General features: G+C 42.1%; 1 pseudogene across 5 annotated transcripts in view; it reads left to right on the top strand.

Moving 5' to 3' along the window:
• LOC144768055 (epidermal differentiation-specific protein pseudogene) overlaps positions 1–15,296 on the top strand; it is a 151,152-nt pseudogene that overhangs the window by 66,054 nt on the left and 69,802 nt on the right. The window contains exon 1 of one of the 5 annotated variants that reach the window (XR_013598450.1): positions 3,772–3,794. The exons of 3 other annotated variants lie outside the window; for them this stretch is intronic. The product of XR_013598450.1 is annotated as an epidermal differentiation-specific protein pseudogene, transcript variant X4 (transcript). Of the gene's footprint in view, positions 1–3,771; positions 3,795–14,851; positions 14,927–15,296 lie in introns of those variants that run through there. One more of the 5 variants, XR_013598449.1, reaches the window with a different exon arrangement.

The following is a 15,296-nucleotide window of genomic DNA, read 5'->3' as shown; positions in this document are numbered from 1 at the left end:
CTCAGGACTAGTTGCATTGCTGCTGTCTTGCAACTGTTCTAAGGCTGTTGCCATTCTCTATGAATAGCAAAAAGTTTCAATGGTAAAAGCACATTTCCATGAATATCAGTGATTGTCCTTATGTTCAGTGGATTCTCTTTTGTATAGTGTGACCTTCTAGGTCTTGCAGGGTGTAGAGGTCCTTCCTCTATGTCTTATTGTTTGGCATGGGGAAGAATAGAGAATAACTTTGAGCCCCATCAGAATATATATGCTGTTGGTGGATCCATGGTGTTTTGTTTCCACACACCACATCACACAGCAACAGACAAGGGTCCATTCCCTGACACTATTGCTGTCTTGCACTGTGAGTGACAGCATTTACCTGATCATATGTGCACAGCTGTCTGAAAAGGAATGCACCACAGTGCCAGGACTGGTGTGCGTTGACCACTATTTTATTTTCTACTTTTTAAGTTGGTCAAGATAGTTTGTATTTTGCAAATAATATTTAAACCTGCAGACCTAGTCTTAATGCCAATGGTTGTTGATTTGGAGAGTGCTTTGGGTTACATTAATAAGTACTGAAAATAGTATTTTGCACTCTTGGTGAATATTCCAAATATATCTTCATAGAGGTATATATCTTTAGTATGCCATTCTATCTGCAGTATTGTAAAATGCCTTAGGTGGGATATTTCTGTCTTAAATACCATTCTGTGTTATTGGGCACTTACTGCTTGCATCTAAATGAAGGTAACAGTGTAGGACCAATCTTATGACCATTAAGGGGAAGTGTTAATAGCTTAATGTTTAGGGTCTGACTTGACAGTACATCCCTCGCCAGGTATACTGTGAGAACCATGATGAGAGGGGCTTTGGCTGCATCCACATGTTGGGAGCTAGGAGTACATGCTTTGCTTGGGAGAGAAGTTGTGTGCTGCCACAAAAAAAAGTGAATGCACTCCACCAGTGGCGGCTAGTGACAGTTGAAAATGGTTGGGCGTAAACGTAGGGTATAAGTGTTATGTCACAAGTGTCACAATTGCACAATCCAGCCAACAGAACGGGTGCTGGGGGGTGGGGGGGTTCTTACCCAGAGAAATGTTTTAGGAAAATAGTGGCAAATTGTAAATTTCAAAGCAAATTTGACAAAGGAAGAAAGCTTATAAAGCAATTGTGATTGTATAGTGTTGAAATATTTAAACACATCATAAACTGTCCCATATCCTACTGCATTAAATGCTTTCAACAGCTACTGTAGTTAGCCATTTGTACAATTGGACATAAATACACTGAAGCTCTGGAAAGGTCACTCCTAAGCAATCTTAAGACTTGACAGCAACAAATAAACACTTTGACTGTCAGATCACCATAGTGACAAACCTGCCAGTGAGAGCAGGTGGGCCCTGTAAAGAACGACTAGCACTTAGCTATGACCAGCGTCTAGGAATTGAGTATTGTTGCTGAGTCATAAATATGGACCTGGAATGTAGTCCTGCTGGAGTGTGTAAAGTGAAAGTGAACATGCACAATGCTACACAGCCCTGAAAAAGGAAAATCTGGTCTTGAGTAGAATTTGCCTTCTGTATGCTTTTAATTGTCAATTAACAATTAAAACCTCACTTAAAAGAAAATTCAATTGCTTGAAATGTGAATGTCACCATAAAAATGTAAAATTCAGACCAGCTTTCCCTTCTTCTTTATTTTTGCTCTACACACTCCAGCAGGCAGCAGTCACCTGGGAGGAACACATTCCAGCTCACAATTTATGACTTCCCAGCTATAAAACCAGTAGTTTACAGAGCTTTAGGTTGTAACAATAAAGGGTTCCCTGGTTTGGCCAAATGCCAGGCACCTTTCCAAGCAATGAAATCTCTTAGCTTTCCAAGTCTCTCCAGTCTGCAATAAAAGGACACATCACTCTCCCTGTACTGACCACATGCACCTCTCTGTTGGTCAAATTCTGTACACACCAGAACTCAGCAGTCACCTAAGAAATGCCCCAAACTCAAGCATCTCTTAAAATCTGCACTCAAACCGAGTCCACCACATGCTGTACCAATAATGATGAGAAACAGGGACCGAAGGGGCGCAGCCGCCACCTTAAAATCAGTGGCGGCCAGCAATGATCGGAGGTAGGGGGGCAGGGGGTCTTAAAAAATAAAATAATAAATGTACATTCTCGCCACTTCCCCGCCGCGTCCCTCCTCAGTAGTCTTCTCTCACTGGCTTGCACAGGAAGCACACCCAGGCTCCCAGTCAGCCAATCACAACACTGCCTTGGCCGTGTTTCGGTGCTCAGCTGCTGGCTGTGAGCCTGGGCATTTTCTCAACGCAGGCTGTAATGCAGGCTGCATGGAGAACATGCAAAGAGCGCAGGACTGGCCAAGCAGTCATTGCACACATAGGAGGGTGCTACCTCTCGAGCAAAGCCGCAGAAGTAGGAGAAAATAAAATGATAATAACACAAGTTATAATAATTTGATTTTCCCTCTATTTCACTGCTAAAAAGCAGTGGGGCAATGCTTCTCCGCCTTAGCGGAGCAGCCACCACAGCGGAGCAGCCACCACAGCTCAAACCAACTGTAGACATTGCTTTCTGTGATTAGAGCCCTGATGTATGCAGTGCACCCGCTCAGAATCCCGCATCATGCTTTCTCTTGGAATTTTTAGAGTTGGTGGAGACAACGTATTTGAGAGGTCTTTTTGTGACCAGCAACTCCTGAAAAATTCAAGTGACATTTTCCTGCACTTTCACCACAAAGTAGTTCTGGCTCAGAGACTGCCATCCTCTCCGATAGTAACAACACTCCCTGCTAACCTGCGATACAACTTCAAGTCTCTGTCAGTTTCACTTTCATTTCACTTGCACTAAGGTGATAGCATCACAATTGCCTTATGACAGGATCAGAAACAATAATAATAGAAGGATAAGAGGAAGATAAAAGGGGAGCTAAGAGATGTTGTGTATGTGCAATAATAGGAGAGTGAAGGAAAGAAGTATTAGCAGTAAACGTAAGAGTTTCAAGCAAGTCAAACGTTGATGTAAGGTATTTTTCAATAGATAACCAAACAGGAGGGTGAGTGGGGAATTCAGTGGATAACCATCAAGAGGCTTGTTTAAAAGAGAATGCATAATGATAAGATTTAAAGTCGGGGAATTTAAGACCTCCATTAGACTTGTTTCTTTTAAGATATGAGAAGGCGATCCTTGGAGGTTTGTTTTTCCAGAGAAATTTCAATGAGATTGAGTCTAACCTCTTAAAATAGTAATTCGGTATGCGGACAGGTATCATGGAAAGGGAGTATAAAATTATAGGGGCTAACATAATTTTTATGGAATCCAGTCTACCCCACCACGAAAGAAAGAGAGGGTGCCATCTGGTAATTGAATCAGTTAATTTTTTGGTAATATAATCGAAATTGAATTTCAAAGTATCAGAAATAGAAGAGGAGAACCATAATCCTAAGTATTTCACTTTAGTCGGTTGCCAAGAAAAACCTGTGTGATCAAAGTAATGGCGAAGACATAAGACATTAAGAGGGAGGACTTCACATTTATCTCGATTAAGGCGATAACCTGAGACCTTTGAAAAGCTGTCAACTTGACAGAGGAAAGAGGGAAGAGATGTCTCAGGATTAGAGCAATATAGGAGGATATCAACGGCATAAACAGATAATTTAACTTGGTTGGGTCCAGGATTATAACCGGTAATTAGAGCTTCTTGTCTTACTTTTGTTAAAAAGGGTTCCAGCGCCACTATAAACAACAAAGGGGACAGAGGGCAACCTTGACGAACGCCTATGGAAAGGTAAAAATAATTAGAAATGTTTCCGTTAGCAAAGATAGAAGCTCTAGGACCAGAATACAATAAGGAAATAAGGGAAATCAGTTTAGGAGGAAAGCCAATCCATTTGAGAGCATGAAACATAAAATCCCAACTAATCCTATCGAATGCCTTTTCTGCACCCAGAGTTATAGCAGCACGCGGATAGTGTGTAGAAGAGGCTTTGCTAAGTACATTAAAGAAAACTCTGGAATTATCTAAGGATAAACGTCCCTTGACGAAACCGGACTGTTCTGGTCCAATGAGTTCAGGTAAGATGGGATCGATACGCAATGCTAATAATTTTGCAAAAATAGGGATCTTTATTTTCCTTGGGGATTAGACAAATCATAGCTTCTTGAAAAATTCCTTGGGAAGAGCCGTTTTTGATAAAAGAATTAAATAGGAGAAGAAGGTGAGGAAGAAGAAGTTTCAAGAAATGATCATAAAATTTAATGGTAAAACCATCGGGCCTGGAGCCTTACCTCGTCGTAAAACCGAAACTGCATGAGAAATTTCCTGCAAAGTTATGTCCGTTTCGAGTGCGTCAAAATCAACATGGGGAGAGGAGGGAGAAGTAAGCAACTGAAAGTAATCGGATAAATCAGATGGCAGGGGTTGGGGTTCTGGAGTATAAAGTTGTTTGTAGAATGAGACAAATTCCTGTAGAATATCATCATCTTTAAAAAGAGATTTACCCATAGAATCTGTAATGGAGGCAATCCGGGTTCTGTCACGGCGTGTTTTCAAATAGTTCGCTAAAAGCTTCCCCATTTTGTTTTGACCTCCATAATAACGTGTGTTACATTTCAAAAGATAAGAGGCAGCGGCATCAGTAGACAATTTATTGAAAGAGACTTTGGCAGAAATTAAATCCTTTAGCGAGGAGTCGGTGAATGATTGGTAATAGGTATACTCCAGTTGTTTGATTTTAGCAAGGAGTTGGGCAGATTGTTTCTCAAAAGTCTTTTTTTTCTGAGAGACATAATTAATTATAAAACCTCAAGCAGACTCCTTAAAATAATCCCAAATCATAGCAGGAGAAGAATCAGAGAGGTTATTAGTAATAAAAAAGTCATTAGCAAAGGAACTGAATTGGCCAGAGAATTTAGGATCTGCAAGAAGGGAATTATTAAAACGCCATCTGCCAGAGGGAGGGGGGGGGGGGGGTTTGGGGAAGGAATTAAGTCAAAATCAGCAAAAACCGGGACTTGATCTGAAATTAAAATGGAGCCTATCTCTGAATTAAGAGCACATTGAGCCAGAGATTTACTAAAAAAGAGATAATCAATGCGAGATTGAGTATTATGGGGGGGGGGGGGAATAGCTGTATTCTCGGAGATCTGGATGACAAAGTCTCCAGATATCAATTAAGGATTTACGCCGGATGGCAGAAGTAAATTGGGAATGCATTTTGGAATTAACAAATTTAACTTGGGAGTGTCTATCTAAAATGGGATCATGAATTTGGTTACAATCACCACCAAAAATAATGTATTCATCATCGTAAGAAAGCAATTTGTCAGAAATATGTACCTAAAATTTGTTATCGACAGAAACAGGAGCATATACATTAAAAATAACTAATGGTATATTATCAATTAACAGTTTGATCACCCAGCGACCGTCAGAATCAATTTCCTGATGAACAATAGAGACATTAAACTTTTTATGAACTAAGATCACAACACCATTCTTTTTCCCTAAAGCTGGGGAGGAGATAACGTTACCAACCCATAATCGCTTTAATTTAGTGGCTTCAGCATCTGACAAGTGAGTTTCTTGAAACATGGCTATGTCAGAGTGTAATCTAGCCAGGTGAGATAAAACTCGTTGTCTTTTAATGGGAGTATTTAAACCTTTAACATTCCATGTAGTGACCCTGAATGTAGCTGAGTAAGAGGAACATCATTGAAGAAAGAGCATACAATGCAATAAACAATCTTAAAAACATGGGGCCAGATGTAGGTAAATATATTTTACAGACTCATAAATACCGAATTTTACCGATTCGGTATTTATGAATCGGTAAAATATAAGGAGGGAGATGTAGGTAAATCCAGATGTGGATTTACCGAATCTGTAAAAGTCGGTATTTACCGATTCGGTAAATACCGACCGGTAATGCCCATTCATTCCTATGGGCTTTGAAGCCCATAGGAATGAATGGGCATTACCGATTCGGTATTTACCGAATCGGTAAATACCGAATTTCACAAGGGTGCAGGGGTGTCACTTTGACACCCTCTAGCACCCCCAAAACAGGTTCGGGTGCCATGTGGCAGGCATACCTGCCCTAAGGGCAGGTCTGCCTGTCATATGGCACAGGTGTGCATGCACACATGTGCATGCACACCGGAATCGGTATTTTACCATCAAATTGAATTTGATGGTAAAATACCGATTCTGTAAGGCTTGTGGGACTCAGAAGAGTCCCACCTACATCTCAAAATTACCGAATCGGTAAAAATACCGATTCGGTAATTTACAGAATCGGTAAATTTACCGATCGGTAAATTTACCGATTCTGCCCCCTACATCTCAAAATCCAATTACCGGTTGGTAACGGCCGAATTCGGCCGTTACCGACCGGTAATTGGCCACCTACATCTGGCTTTAAATCAGGTAATAGATAAGAAAGGTAAGAAGTGGAAATAGAAAAACAATGGAGACGGTGTTTAAGAAAATGAAGGGTGAGTAATGAGAAAAAAGAGAGAAAAAAGGAAGAGAGAAGAAAACATCGTGGAAAAAAGGAGAATGAGGAGATAAGAGAAAAATCTGTAGAAGAGTGAAAAAGGGAAAAGGAAAGGGCGAAAGAAGAATCTGTAGAGATAAATGTTGGAAGAAGGTTACAAAAGAAACAACTAAGGAATACACAAAACGAAAACATACCTACAGAAGGAGGATTAAAAAAAGACAAGGGAGGGGAAGGACCATACAGGACGGACGGTACAACCGGGGTCAAGCAGACGGAGGACCAGGAGGCATCGTTGCAGGAAGAAGAAAGAACTGTGGAAATAAAAACTGTAACAATAAAAACATTAATGAGTGTGTGAGAGAAGGAAGTACAAAACAGAACTCATTTAATAAAACATTGAAAAATGAGAGACAACATTAAAGCAGGAAAAAATTGCATAATAGTCCAGCATTAGAAGAGGAAGAGTCCATGGTGTCTGTGGAATGAGAGTTTATGAAATTTTGAAGACGCAACGGATCTTCGTAGGTTGTTGTTCTGTTGTTATATGTGACCTTAAAAAGACAAGGGTGAAAGAGACCGTATTGAGCACCCATTGCGCGAAGAGCAGGTCTCATGTTGAGGAAATCCTTCCTTCTAGCAGCGGTAGCCTTGGCGTAATCCTGCGCAAAACATAGAGTAGAACCGGACCAGATGATACGTTGGGATGATTTGGCTGCAGATAAAACTTGTAATTAGTCTGGTTATTCCAAGAAATAAAGGATCACACCTCTAGGCTTCTGTGAGGGAGAAGTAGGTGAAGAAGGATGACCCAATCTATGCGCTCTCTGAATATTAAGCATGGTACCTTCTGGCATGTGGAGGACTTTGGGGATAAAGGATTTGAAGAAAGTAAGGGGGGTCAGGCCACTCCAGTCCCTCCGCCAGGCCATAAATACGGAGATTGTTGCACCTAATACGATTTTCAAGCTCCTCGACTTGGCGTTGGAGAGCAGAGACTTGAGATTGGAGAGGAGAAAATTTTGCGCAAGAAGCTGTGAGGGAAGACATAGAGTGTTCCACAGCAGTGACTATAGAGTAGTGAACAGTTGTCAGTAAGGACCTGTAGCTTAGCATTTGTTTCTTCCATGAAAGGGCGTAGAGCCCTAATCTCCTCCAACAATAATTCCATTGAGACAGATGAGGCCGCTTTAGGCGGAGATGGAGGATTTTGCTTAAGACGCTTGGAAAGAGATTTTCTTGATGACGACGCAGCAGGATCCATATTTGCCATGTTGTCTGTTGAAGAAGGCATTAAAGAGTCTTGAAGTTTGGAAAATTCTGTAAAAAGTTTTGAGTTCTTGAGAAAAGTGGGTCGTGCTGGCGTCCTGGTAAGATGAAGGCCTTTAATTCTGCCCATAAAATAGCAAGAAAAGAAAAATAGCGATAATAGCTGAGCGGGGCAAAGTCAAAAATCACTGGAAATGAGGAGGAGGGAAAGTTTGTTATTGTCAAAGTTGAAAATTCCTAGCAAAAAAACCCTCTGAAGCAATTATCGCAACAAGAAAGACAGCGCTCTCATTTTATGAAAAATTCTGAGCGCAATAAAACTGATGCGTAGAGGCATTTTAAGTTGAGGGCAATGTACGCAATGAAAAGAATGAGTGAGGAGAAACAGACCCTAAAATGGCCGCCTCTGCTATTCCAGTCATACAAGGTACAGCCCTAGTCCTGAAGACCTGCAAGGCTCAAGTAGCATGTTCCAGAAGAAGAAAGCATCCAAAAAGCATGCCCCTAATCACTTCTAGCAAAGTGGCAAAAGCAGAAAAAGCCACAGTCTTTCAGTTTAATATCGCGTTATAGCGAGTCAGTCTGAGGGAGGAAAAACAAAATGGTGGTCGCGACTCGGCGACATCACAAAGAAACTCACGGCAGCTGAGAAAATGTGTTTCCGCCGTCAGAGAGGGCTGCAAAGGAGCTGGGGGGAGAAGGAAGTGTTCCGATGTCCCTACATCCCGAAACCAGCGTCAGAGGAACGCGGGATGCTCGCTGCTGCCTGGAGTCTCCGTGGAGCTTTACCCGGACGCCGCCATTCCTGCCGGGCGCCAAGCCACGCCCCGGATATTCAGTTATATTACTGAAACAAGCAGTTTTAGATAAACTGGGCAGAAAGGAAAAAAAAATCTGCAAAAGGAGCTTTGTTGAAAAAGATTGCTTCATTCTAAAGTGAGAAGCTGTGGGGCACATCAATAAAGCGGTGCATGTTTAGAAATTCAGCCGTGAAAAATAAGCAGTTTCACAGAATGCTTTGGAGGCTCTAAAATGACAGCTGTTATTATACCTGTGAAAGCGTAATGAGAGACCAAGAGCCTGAAAGGGGGCACTGTGTGTTAGAGCAAGGCTGAAAATCACTTCATTCCTTAGCCGTTATCTCAATCTTTCTTAGTTTAGTGCTCTGCCTGCAATAAATCAACACAAGCTTTGAAATAATATAGCACACCATTATGGCTGTCAATAATTCGATGAATTACATAGGAGGGTTATAAAGCATAGTGAAATAAAATCAAAAGGTGCCTCTTTGTTCAGACTTCGATCGGAACTTCTTGGCTCCAGTAGCACAGTGCATGGCTTGAAGCGCGAAGTGCGTGATACAAGCTTTTCCTCTCAGTGCGCCAGCAGAGTTGAAATAGCGTGTTCCATTAGTACAATGACACGAAGGAGTGAGGAGGAGTAATGCAGTGTGAGAGCAGATGGTAAAGTCACTTGCCTTTTAACCCACGCAGTTTGAACTTGAGTTGGTTTTCTGATATCAGAAAGGCAGTGCCAGCTTTGAAAAACGGAGCGCACAACACTAACGTTTCTCCTCAGCGCTCGGGCAGATTCAAAATGGCGGTTGCTGGTGAATCCCCGGAGAGCGCATTAAAGAATAAAAAGATGCTGTGCGCCAAAGTGCAGTCAAAAAGCAGGTCACCTTGTAATGTCAAAGTTCCGACCCACTTCACTTCATTTTGTTGTAGTTTTCGCCACAGCTAGCAGGAGAAAATCCCGTGAACTGCCCCTACACCTCAGGCGAGTTACGAGAGAGACGCCATCCTCCTCGGGCGCTAGCCACGCCCCCAGTATTTCTGATGTATCTTTAAGCGCAAAAGTGACGCATTGCTGGAGTGTGTCACAAAAGTGACGCAACTCCAGCAATGCGTCCTTTCACATGGGGCAAACCCCATGTGAAAGGGCCTGCGTCAGTCTTACGCCTGTTGTGAGGCAGGCGTAAGATTTTGACGCAACGGCGTCCTATAAGTGACACAGTGAAATCTCATAGAAAAGCAACTAGGAAATGGATTGTTTTTACTCTTAATCTTAGGTCAAATCTATGTTCTGGATTTGCTATCCATTTTAAATAGGACCCAATTCCAGAAGTGCTAGAGATTGGTTCACTACTGAAGCCATGTCTGAAGCTCTCACCATTCGGTCTTAAAATGTGATTGGTGGCCTAGGTAGACATCTTTTCTATGTAGTTTTTATGTTGCTATTTGGAAATCCTGTATTGTTTTTTAACCCCTTCCATGCTCATGTTGAGCTGAGCTCGTCATGAACAATGGGAAACAAGGATCTGCAGCACAGCAGGATAATCTCCTTAGCAGCGATGCGGTTAAGTAGTTCAGGGGAGCAGTGGCAATGTCTCTGAAAGAATGCACATACAAGGATGACACTTGTTTCCGTCTGAAAGGTGGGGGTTGTTTGTATGTGTGCATGTTTTTCTCCCCAGCATTACAGTGTCAGTTTAACACCATGTTTGTCAATAGCAAGCTAGTCACCATTTACATGTATTTTCAATGCATTTGTGAAAACGACAGGGGGACAAGTTAGGCATTATGTGCGTCTGTCAAGTGACTTGTTCGTGTATCACAATCGGTGAGAATGTGCCCACTGTCTACTGTTGGACAGGCAGCAGCTGTATATTTTCTTTGCTGGGCAAAGTTTGCATATTGTGATCCATTGTGAAACCTGCACAGCGTAGTTTACATACTATACATTATTTCATATCAGCAGGCAGGCTCTCCCTCGCTATTTTGGTGTATGCGTTAATGCTATGGTTTTAGGAAGCTGGTAGAAGAATGAAGGAAGCAGAATGTCTCAGAGAGCTGAAGGCTTGCTCCTAATGTAAAGCAGTCAACTCATGCCTTTCTGTAGGTCAGTAAATGGAGTATCATATACTGCGTATCAGGGCATAAGTCCTAAAAAAAGAAGTGGAGGGACTCTCTAATTTAGGTGGTGTCACAGGAAGTGACGTCTCGTCAGGAAGTGCCATCACAGCAGGAAGTGCCATCACAACAGATAGGGACATCAGGGCTGGAAGTGACATCACGGCAGGAAGTGACATCACAGCAGGAAGTGATATCACATGTGCAGCAGATCTATCATTTGCACATATTGCAAGATTTAAGAATTGAAGCTGCTCAGTACTTAAGCTTGTTACTTAAAGTCCCTGTATGGGGGAATTAACAGCCCAAATTTGGATGAAGTTTGGTGTAAAACTACATTAGTCAAGCCATTAAGTGCTGTAAGTGAGGCATACTAAAACATGGCATCATGAACAAAAGCAGAGTTTGTGGGTCAGAAGCATCACTTAACAGGGCAATATCAGGCAGTCAAACATGATAGCAATCACTAGACAATGTGTCCATGAACGATGCAAAATGAGCTAAGATGCAACAAAGCAATGTTCAAGAACAGGGATGATTTAGACTCATGTACATCTGGGAGAAGGTGGACCCAAGGGCCGGGGTGAACGTTAGTCTATTCTCTAGATGGTTGAAGATGTGCCATAGTATAGGTATAAAGAATGAGAAGTCTTGTTCCTGAGCGGTTTCATTTTTGTGTCGCTTGATTTCCACTCTGGAGAGTGTACAGCTTCTTTGTTGATGATGGTGATTCAGAGGTTTGGATCTTAGCCAGGTACTGAGGTGTGTGGCTCGTTATGGGGTAGAAGCTCGTGTGGCAAGTTTTGAGGAGGACTCTATGTTGGCTTTAGTAACGTGATAATGTAGAATCAAATACTTCAAGAAATCTGCACACATCCTCAAAAGTCCTTACAACAATTTCTTAGGGAACTGTGATGTTAAAGTGATGAAACGAAGATCCTTAATCTTCAAATGAGAATTATTAGTTCCTTTAAAAGTTTGTTTTGCTAAGGGTTGCCACATTCTGACTTGTTTATACTTTATTTCGCTCAAACTTCAATAATAAAACCCTGGCTTTTCACAGGCCATTGTCTACAGCATCTCCTCCCACCTCTGACAGGACTCAGTCCTATCTTATCATCCTATCTCCCCCTGGTCCACTGAAAAGTTATGAGTCTCCAGTTGAGGGTGGCACTTAGATTTTGTTGATCTAAATTCTTGCTGGTCCAGAGACTACACATCCTCATGGCACTACATCCTAAATCCGTCAAGAATAGAGACCGCTCATGTTGACATACCTCGATGGAGCCAAGACGTCTTCCTGATCAGGTCTGGAGTCAGAATTTGGTATGCCAACTTTCCATGCAAAGCGACACCCTATTAAATTCATTGAAATTTCTAGAAAAGCCAAGTAAAACAAGAAAATCTCTACGGTAATGGCGCTGGCAAGAGTCGCTCGATCAGGGTTCAAACGGGTACTTCTAGATTGAACAGCAGATACATCCGCACACCGGCATGCTCCTATGTACTGCCTAATTCATGATGCACTTAATGATATGCATTAGTGGCACTTGTAAAGAAAAGGTTACTAGTTAGCAAGCGTCATTACAACCAATAAGGTTTGAACAGAAATTTAATGGATTTGAGCAATTTTATTTTATTTTAGATTACAAATACACCACCGATATTCCCTGTTGCACTATTTAAAGCTTGCCCCAGTAAGGCAATGTTCCACATGCTGGAACTACAGCAGCCTCCTCTCCCCTAGTTAGCTGTACATTCTTTCTTTTTTCAAAGGAGGGTGCATTAAGACGTTCAGGGGAGACACCTGTTTGCAGTGTACATCACTGCAAAATATGCTTGTAACTAAAAAGACAGGTCTGGGGGCTCGCTTATGCTAGGAGACTTGATCTAAGGGTTCGCAAATGTAGAACGAGAAAATGGATTCTATCACCCGTTTTGCTACTTAAGTGTGTGCTCCTGGGGAAATGTCATTACTACTAGCACATCAAATCTACTTAATGTGGTACAATTAGACATTTAGTCTGCCCAAACAATGAGCGTGGTATCAAAAATACAATTTATACTTAATATTAATTGTATTTTCGGTGTCTAAATCCATAACGGGTGTCAAATTCGTATATATTCATACTTCTCGACGCCTTTTTTTTAAATCAGATAACAGCCAATCTCGGCTACCTAAAAAAAATATCAGAGAAAGGGCATAGCACAATAAGTAACATTGAATTAGAAAGTGAAATTACTTAATAAAAAAAGGTCAGCGAAGCATGCAAGCAAATAGTGTGGATGATATCCGACTACCCGCCAAGGTTAAGAAGGGGTGGAGGCAGGTTCAAAGAGCAAGAGCTGCGATAGGCCGTATCGTACAGTTAGGCGGGCAAGTTAACCTAACAGCTAGGTGCAGGGGCATGGTGATCGGCAGTCCGAGGCAATCACCCGGAAATGCGTGCTTTGGTTGGTACATGCTGTGCGCACTTTATCATGTTTTGGATGAGCAGCGCAGGGTGGACGGCGTTTTGATAAGCAGGGGGGATGGCGTCCACCCTGGAAAATAAGTGGGGGGACGCCGTCCACCCACGTGGTACCCCGACTCGTGCCCTGCTGGCTATGGACAACTTGTTATTTACAGTATTTAGACATGTCGAAGTGCAATTAAAAGTATTTTATACAACAAAAGCTATTATTCGTTCTGATCGTTTATTCTCACTGATCACCATACTAGTGAGTAGGATGCTGGTGACTAGCGCGTTACTTTACTGGCACTTCTCTACTGCCGTGGAGAGTACCGATACTCATGAAAAGGTCGGCTCATTGGCTGAGAGTGCTAATAATGAGCAGGAGTAGAATGTGTCTGGCAGCCATGGCGCCGCTTTTGTAGCCTTGATCTGAGCCCCAGCTGAGCTATTCAGCAGGGCTCATTTGAATAATGTCCGGTGCTCCCCATCACGCTGTGCTTAACAGAGCAGGGTCCATTCAGGCCCTCTGCTGTCAATCACATTCATACTATCCTGTGCATTTGCGCAAACACAGGAATCATGGCAGTCCTCTGGCAGTGGCAATTAAAGAAAGCCATGGTAGGTTAAGAGTATAACATGGGTTTTAACATACCCAAGTCTTTTGTGTGTCTGCTTATGTTTGTGTGTTTGCCTGCATTTGTATGCCTGTTTTTTGTACGAAAAAAATCAGAAAGAAAATCAAGACACGCTCAGGAGGTATTTTAAAGAAAATGGTATGCACTTTGTGTGTACATGTCTGCTCAGTGACAAAGGTTCATAAATAATGTAGTAGGGAGGGTTGGTGGGTGAGTGAGTGGATGGATGAGTGAGCAAGGATGGAAGTATGGAGGAGTTAATGGACGGATGGGTGGATGAAGGTGGATGATTGGATAAAAGGGTGGATGATTGGTGGATAAGTGAAAGATTGGACGGATGAATGAAAGGGAGAGAGGATGGATGCAAAGGTGGATGATGGATGAGTGAAAGGAGGGATTGACTGAAAGGGTGGATGGAATGAAAGGGTGGATGGATAGATGAGCGAAAGGATTTATGGTGGATAACGAGATGGATGAGTGAAAGGATGAATGGATAGGTTTGGAGTTGGAAGGATAGGTTTGGATATGAAGGGTGGACAAACAGAATGGTGAAAAACTGGACGGTGGATTAAAGACTGAATAGACAACAGAATGTAAAGGTTAAATGGTGGACATCAGCAGGTAAATGGTAGGATGAAAGGATGAATAGATAGATTGATGGAAGATACACGCGATATCTCCTAGGGAGGGTCATGATGCTTTGCTTCATTTGCTTCGTACCATAAGAGCTTTGGTTTGAAGTGGGGGTATTTTCAGTTTCTTCCTACTCACGTGCTCAAAAACATATAGTATTTTCCTGTGCCACAGCAATTAACAGTACGGCAATGAGAAGGTGCAACTATTGCAAAAATGGAAATGTTAACATATTATCACATTTCTCTCTCATTTTGTGTACTATGTTAACCTGCTTTGTTTATATTAACACATTTATCATGTGCTTTGGTGTGTGCTGCAATTATTATAGAAGTCGTTAAGTATCATCATGTCTTGCCCTTAGCTCCACCCCTAGCCCTGCCAACTCACTACACCTCTAGCTCATTTGATTGAGTACCTGCACTTATTTTTTTTCATTGCAGGCACTGATTATTAGGAAGCAGGTGGTCACAATTCCAGTGTTCATGGATACGTCATGTCTGTTAGGGGCACGCAGGTGATAAGTTTGTGTGTGTAAATTACTGTATTCAATCCATTTTCTCCTTCACCTATGTTCTTGAAGTCAGTTGTTGTAACCAATAAGATAAGAAATGTTTACAGTCAAGTATAAGCAACACTTGTTGCTGCCATGCTTGTGAGTGGCATGCTTGTAAGTATTTCCTAAAGCGCTGCAAGCCACCAAAGTGAGCTTCAAAGCACTTTGGGTTAGGTTCAAGGTTAGAAATGGTCTATATGAGCAGGGTAACATTACCCCTGAATCACAGTATCCCACCATGGTGATCAAACACCAAAGCCTTAGAGGATGACCCTGTTCTGAGGGAGGCTGGATTTAGGCGTCTAACCAGTCTGGGTCAGGTGCAAGTGAG

This window comes from Lissotriton helveticus, chromosome 7, assembly GCF_964261635.1.
Source record: "Lissotriton helveticus chromosome 7, aLisHel1.1, whole genome shotgun sequence".
NCBI classification, from domain to species: Eukaryota; Metazoa; Chordata; class Amphibia; order Caudata; family Salamandridae; genus Lissotriton; species Lissotriton helveticus.
The sequence above is the reverse complement of the archived record's forward strand: the minus strand, read 5'-3'. Positions and strand labels throughout refer to the sequence as shown.